Source organism: Macaca nemestrina, chromosome 1 (assembly GCF_043159975.1).
Source record: "Macaca nemestrina isolate mMacNem1 chromosome 1, mMacNem.hap1, whole genome shotgun sequence".
NCBI classification, from domain to species: domain Eukaryota; kingdom Metazoa; phylum Chordata; class Mammalia; order Primates; family Cercopithecidae; genus Macaca; species Macaca nemestrina.
The window spans coordinates 124815843-124822665 of NC_092125.1; the positions used below are offsets into that span (position 1 = coordinate 124815843).

The 6823-nt window shown below is 39.2% G+C and overlaps 1 long non-coding RNA gene across 1 annotated transcript in view; it reads left to right on the plus strand.

The window, feature by feature from the left end:
- LOC105489217 (uncharacterized) overlaps nt 1-6315 on the plus strand; it is a 45506-nt gene extending 39191 nt beyond the window's left edge. Inside the window, exons 3-5 of the long non-coding RNA XR_011607674.1 lie at nt 3415-3637; nt 3986-4116; nt 4456-6315. This is a non-coding gene — a long non-coding RNA (uncharacterized lncRNA). The remainder of the gene's footprint in view (nt 1-3414; nt 3638-3985; nt 4117-4455) is intronic.
- The last annotated feature ends 508 nt before the right edge of the window (nt 6316-6823 follow it).

Below are 6823 nucleotides of genomic sequence, written 5' to 3' on the forward strand. Positions count from 1 at the left end.
GTCAGATGTCAAACTTTTCCCAAAGAAAATCAAAGAAGATTCTTGGTCCAGGTCATTCTTGTGGACAGTTAAGCTATGAGACCATTATGACCAATTCTCTTTCTAAAGCCAAAGGTCAGTCTTAACAAGTGTAAGAGTAGGTGTGGATGAAGATTGCAAACTGCGCAGTGAGCAAAACTTGGGCAGCTCCCACAAAGGCCCCGGGAGGAGCTGCCTAGGCCAGGGTCTAAGAAACCTTTTGTATTAGTGAGCTTAGGCCGCCATCACAAAATACCATCAACAGGGTGGTTTGAAAAGCAGAAATGTACTCTTTCACAGGTCTGGATTCTAAATGTTGAAGATCAAGACTGAATTCCAGTGAGAGCTCTCTTCCCGCTTTGGAGATGCACACAGACTCTCTGTGTCCCCACGTGGCCTTTCCTCGCTGTGTGTGATTTGTGGGAGGAGGAGTGGGGTGAACAAGCTCCCTGACATTCCTCTTAGAAGGACACTAATCCTATCAGATCAATGCCCCATGTTTACGACCTCACTAATCTTAATCACTTCCTTAAAGGTCTTGGCACTATATAAGTCCCACTGAGGTTAGGGCTTCAACATGTACATTTTGGAAGGCTGTAAACCTTCAGTTCTGGCTCCTCCTCAGCGTGCTCCCCCACAGTTTCTCCTCCTCTCTGTGATTCAGATCCCTCTGCAGTGGCACTTGCGTGGTCTTTCTTTATAGTTTCCCCCTTCCTTGCATTCTCTTCTTTCTGTTTTCTTTCTAGGTAGTTCTATACATGTAACATTAGGCATTTGTCAAATGAAGAGACCACCTCATAATTTCTGCATTAATAAACACAAGCCTGAATTTATTTCTTCTTAAAGGGAGAGAGCTCTGCTGATCATTCAGTCGCTCTGAGCAGACTGGAGTTAGAATTTGTGGAAAGTGGGGTTGAGAGACTGGCTAAGGGCACAGACATCAGTGAGCTGGTGTTGATTTGTTGGCACTCAGAGCTGCTCATTGGACAAAGTTGCTTTCAACTGGCTTACTTTCAGAAGTGGGGGGCAAGCACTGACTGAGGGGCTTGCAGAAATATATTCACTGAGGTGAGTGGCTGTGGTAGGCAGAATAAACTCCCCTAAAAGTGTCCAATCCTAATCCCTGGGACCTGTGAATGTGTTACTTTACATGGCAGAAGAGACTTTGGAGAGGTGTTAAGTATGTTGAGAAAGGCAGATTATCCAGGAGAGCCCAGCACCCTCACAAGGGTGCATGTAAATGAGAGAGGGAGGAAGGAGAGTCCATGTCAGAAAGGTGCAATGTGACAGTAACTTGACATGCAACAGAAGGACTTATGTTTGGGGGTTGAATTCCTTCTCTCCCCTAGCAATCACTTTTTATTTCACATGGTACACATTTCTTACAATCTACTCTGTAACGTCGTGGAAATGCTTTGCTCAACCTTTGTGGTTACTTTTAATGTTTCTGTAACCATTGCCGCACCCTACTCTAACACGTGTAGACATCTGTGCTCCCCTCCTGCAAATATACCTGAACTCCTGCAAACTCTGTCTCACTAACAGCTGGCTTGCAAACCTTTGCAAACTTCAGCCAGATTCTCCCGCCCCTTGCACTTCCTGGGTCAGAGGACACCCTACCCTGCTTCTGCTAGCCCTCCCTGTGCTGCACCCCCTGTCTAACCAGTCCCAGTGAGATGAGCCAGGTACCTCAGTTGGTAATTCAGAAATCACCTGCCTTCTGCGTTGGTCTCCCTGGGAGCTACAGACCAGAGCTGTTCCTATTCAGCCATCTTGCCCCACAAAAGATCTCTGGGAGGATAATTTTATTGTGCAATAAATTTTGAATTCGGGTGTCCTAGTAGTCTTCAGGGAAGCAATCATTTTAATGTTTGGCTCACTTACATCACATTAAGCTAATTGGAAATTTCATCAGGTTTTCCAAGTCATTTAGGAGATGGAATTCCAGGTAAAACACATTCCATCTCTTGTTCTATCTGCTAATCCCATTTCATCCTCCAAAATAAATGCAAACAATTGTCAACCATAAAAATATGACTCTTAGTTACCAGAAAATAGCCATCGTCACTAAAATATGTAAATACTTCTCACTTCAAAATAGTTGTGTTAAATTCAAACTGCCTTAAAAACCCCATACCTCAGCATTTTGAAATGCTTAAAAAGACTATATTAAGACTGTGTCTAGATTTTCAGAATTTATTTAAAGTATGTCCTCAAGACTGATTTATGCAAAATTTAAAAAATACTTTGTAGTTCCAAGAATCAATGATCATGGAATTTGAATTGATATTTTACACTTACTTTTTATATGTAAAGCCCCACCTCCCTCCCTCCCTCCCTCCCACCCTCCCTCTCTCCTGCCCTCTTTCCTTCCTTCTGTTTTTCCTCCTTCCTTCCTCATCAGATTAAAGTCATTAGGCAGGCTCGAATGAGGAAACCTGCCCAACCAGAGTCAGACCTCAGAAAGGAAGGTCGCTGAGAAGGGCAACAGCCTAATGAGGCTGAGGGATTGGTTATACAGAAGGGGATTGAGCAAATAAGTATGTTGAGGATAATGAGAGCTAAGTCAGAGAACTGAGTTACAAATATGAAAAGAGTTAAGCTAGAATGAACCCTATAGTGTTGGATTCTAATTAGTAGTATTGGTGTGAGTTCATGGTTTTAAATAGTTTTAGATATATAAATATAAACAGATGTGTGTGTATATATGTGTCTAATGTGTGTGTATGTATGTATGTACACAATAACATATACATATTTTCTAACTCTGTCCACTAACGGGGCCTAGTAGCATGAGCGCATCCAGTACCCAGGTCTTTCTTTCTAAATATCACTCTCCAAAAGAAACTACGGGACCTTGGAGAAATAGCTGATTCCAGGGTAGGGACCACAAAGGCACAAAATAAGCCCAGAACATCTTGTTTCACCAGATAGTAAGTGCTCAAAGAATGGAGTAGTGTCAAAAGGACACAGAGTCAGCTTGAAGGGGCTCTCCCTGGAAAATCCTAAGACAATTTGCACATCAAAATAAATAGTGTTATCAGATTATATCACATTAGATGAAACAGGAATCCATTAATCCACATGGATGTCATACAAAAGAGATAAAAGGAATTTCTTCTCTAAAGTTGAATCCCAACTAATAAATGTTAGTGGAATGATGGAATTAGCATATCACCATCTGGTGATCATCATGGTAAAAGTAATTAATTCAGGCAAAGAATATCAAAAAAGGCTAACACTCAGTGTATAAGAGTTGGATAAGAAATGTGATATTTACCTTGTTTCAAACTGTTTCTCAGTAAATTATTACACATTAAAAGGGAATGTAGAATTTTTAGTGAAGAAGCTTAGCAAATACTAGCTTACTCCAATGACTAAATTTAACGTCACCAGTAACAGGAAAGAAGATCCTGGGTCACGTGATAGAGAGAACATCACTTCTGGGATAATCCCAACAAAATGCATAACGTGAATCTAATCATGAGGAAACATCAGAGAAAACAAACTTGAGGATATTCTACAGAGCAACCAGCCTGAACTTTCAGATATGTAAAGTCCACAAAGATCAGGAATGACTGTGTTGTTTTGAGTTGAGGAAACTAAAGAAATCTGATAAGTAAGTGTAATATGTGGGTCCCAAGGATGTTGTTGGGACATTTGGTGTGAAATGTGGATGGAATCTCTGGGTGAACATATATAGGCATTACTTAAAGTGTACTTGCAACTTTTTCTTCAATTAATTTTTCTTAACATACAAACTCCTAATGCCCTTTAAAAAGCCTTCCTTAACTTCCTCAGATTATACCACTCCTCAGGTTTGCCTGTGATATATTTTCCCCTGCAAACTGCCTCTGTGTGATCTAAACAAAACCAACCTATACTACCGTATCAGATCAGCAGTGCAGTATAGCCAAAGAGGTCACAGTGATGCTAGACTGATGGAATACCCGCCTTTGTTGCCTAGTTTCGTGGTCATGAATGAAGTTACAGCAGATAATCTCCCTTCCTGCAATCTCTCCACTTGCGATGCCCTCTCTGATGCTGCTAGCATCATGGGGAAGCGCTTAGAAAGCTGGCATGAAGAGGGCTGCAAAGGTGAGTGGAAGCAGTGATTATTCCATACCCACAAAGGTCGCTAAGGAAAAAGGGAATTGCCTACTAGGTGCATAGCATATTATCCATCCTTACCCTGAGAGAATCACAAGGTAAGTTTACGCTGGCATTTGTTCCAAAAATTCCCTCTAGAATACCTTCCTTCTGCTTATTTTGGGGCCAAATGTGTAAAAGAAAGGGTGAATGAAGAATAAACCAAATTCCCCTAATACCCACATTTCTTCCTATTTGTGTAGGAGACATTTCAAATAAGCACTGGCAAGATGCAATGTATGTAATGGACACTGAGCTTATTTGATGTTGTTTCTTATGTACTTTCAGAATATATTCTATGGAAACAGTTCATAAAGGCTCCAAACTTTCCCAGCTTTCATTTGAAGATATCATGTGCCAGGAGCAAAATGTGTTCTATTTGTTAGGTGATACATGGGGATAACACGTCATTCATATGAAGACGGAATTCTCAGCTCCACACAGAGACTGTGCACTGAAACCCTGATTTTTGGTTCTTATTCGGAGACATATTGAATTTTATTTAATGTCTGGCTCTTGTCATATTTGCTTAATTGCTTTCCAGCAGAAGAGCAGAATCATAGCAGGAAAGCCTCAAGGGTAGCTGGGGAGAGGTCAGGAACGTCTGAGCCAGGCACAATGACAGAAGAGACTAGTGTGTGGAGGAAGAGCTAACATCCAAGCTAGAATTTCATTACAACACAAGGCAATCACAAATATTAACACAAACAGAAAGAAAGGGTAACTCTGAAAAGGCTGATTATTATCTGCATTCTTCACTTGAGAGGACAGGGGAATTGCTACTACATTAATAAAAAGTTTACATAGGATTATTTAAAGAGAAGCACAGTTACATGAATTCTCTTATATAAACTACCTTCCCCCAATCATCTTAGATGTATAAAGTTTTACAAGAAGAGATCCAAACACTGAAGAGTTAGGTACCATATTGTAACAATGGTGATCAAAGTTCTAAGAAGAAAAGGGCTCTAAGTAAGATGGAAATGAAAGGACAAATCACAAGTGGTTCCATAGAAAACTCTTCTGTGCTTTTCAACATGCAAAGCAGGTGTGTGTAGACATTTCTTCCTACATACTTTGTTCCTTCAACTATTAAATATTTATTGAGTGTCTACTATGTGCCATACGCAGATCTTCATATAGGGGATGTAGCAGTAAAGAAAACCAACAACATTCTCAGTCTTCCTACAGCATATAATCTAGTTAGGGGATACAGGAAATAAGTTTATCACACTTAAAGGGTTTTATAGCTAGAAAAAATTTGCGTCATATAAATAACAATTAACCTAAAAATCCATAAAAATTGCTCCGCTAACATTCATTTTAATAGCTAACACACTGTGCAGAGAAAAATTTTAAATGCACATTTCTTATTTTAAAGTATCTATGACTCATTTTTAAAGTAGAACTTTTTGTTATTTTCTTTCATGTCTTTCTGCTAAATATACTCAAAAGCTGAATGTCCTTTAAAGTCTGATTGTATCTTCAAACTCATGACTACTTGTTTCTTTGCAGTAATGTGGCTGTAAATGTATAATTCCAATAAGTTTCAAATAGTTTGAGAGCAATTGGATTTGCAGAGAGTTCATCTCTGTAGTGCATTTTCAAAATATTATTTTGAAAATTATGTTTTACTTCTGAAAGAAAGGCACCCACTAATGGAGAAACCGCGACAATGTAATGTTGCTAACCGCTCAGTAGAGGGTGCTGTAACTTAAAGCTGAAGAATGGCTCTGGGCTAGATTATTAAAGCTGAAAGGTGAATGCAGGCTGAGGGGGTAAGAGGAGAGAAAACTAAGTGGATCTTTCCTTTTTTATTCATCGCTACAGTTATAGAGCCTTAAAATACACCAAGAAACGATACAGAGCTAAAATATGATTTAAAACCTAAGTGTAACACTTTTTTTTTTTGTTTTAAAAAATAATCTCTGTCTATATTCACTCACTGTGTACTACAATCTTACTAAAAAAGAAAACAAATGTAATACATTTATATTTCAAAATTATATTATATATTGCGAAAACGATTACATCAGCATCCCTTCAACAATAATAAAATTAAAGGTTCATATTGAGTCAGGACTTTTGCAATTCCTGTGAATGATTTATCCATGATTCAGTCATCTATTTAAGCCTAAAGTGTATAATGTAGCTTTATGCTGCAAAAATGGCATGAGATGGTTAAAGTTAGTTTTGTTTTGTTTTCTTTCTTTTTCTTGTTTTATTTTATTGAGACAGGGTTGCCCAGGTTGAAGTGCAATGGCATAATAATGGCTCACTGCAGCCTCAAACTCCTGGGCTCAAATGATCCTCCTGCCTCAGCCTCCAATGTAGCCAGGACTACAGATGTGCACCACGATGCTCAGCTAATTTTAAAATTTTTTTTGTAAACACTGAGTCTCACTATTTTGCCCTGTCTGACCTCAAACTCCTGAGTTCAAGGAATCCTCTCACCTTGGCTTTCCAAACTGCCTGGATTGCAGGCATGAGCCACCATGCCTGGCGTTATTTCTTAATTGTGGTAAAATTCACATAACGTAACATTAACCATCTTAACAATTTTTAAGTGTACAGTTCAGTGGCATTAAGTACATTCATACTAATGCAACCAAACTCCAGAACTCTTCACCTTACAAAACGGAAACTTTGTGCCCAT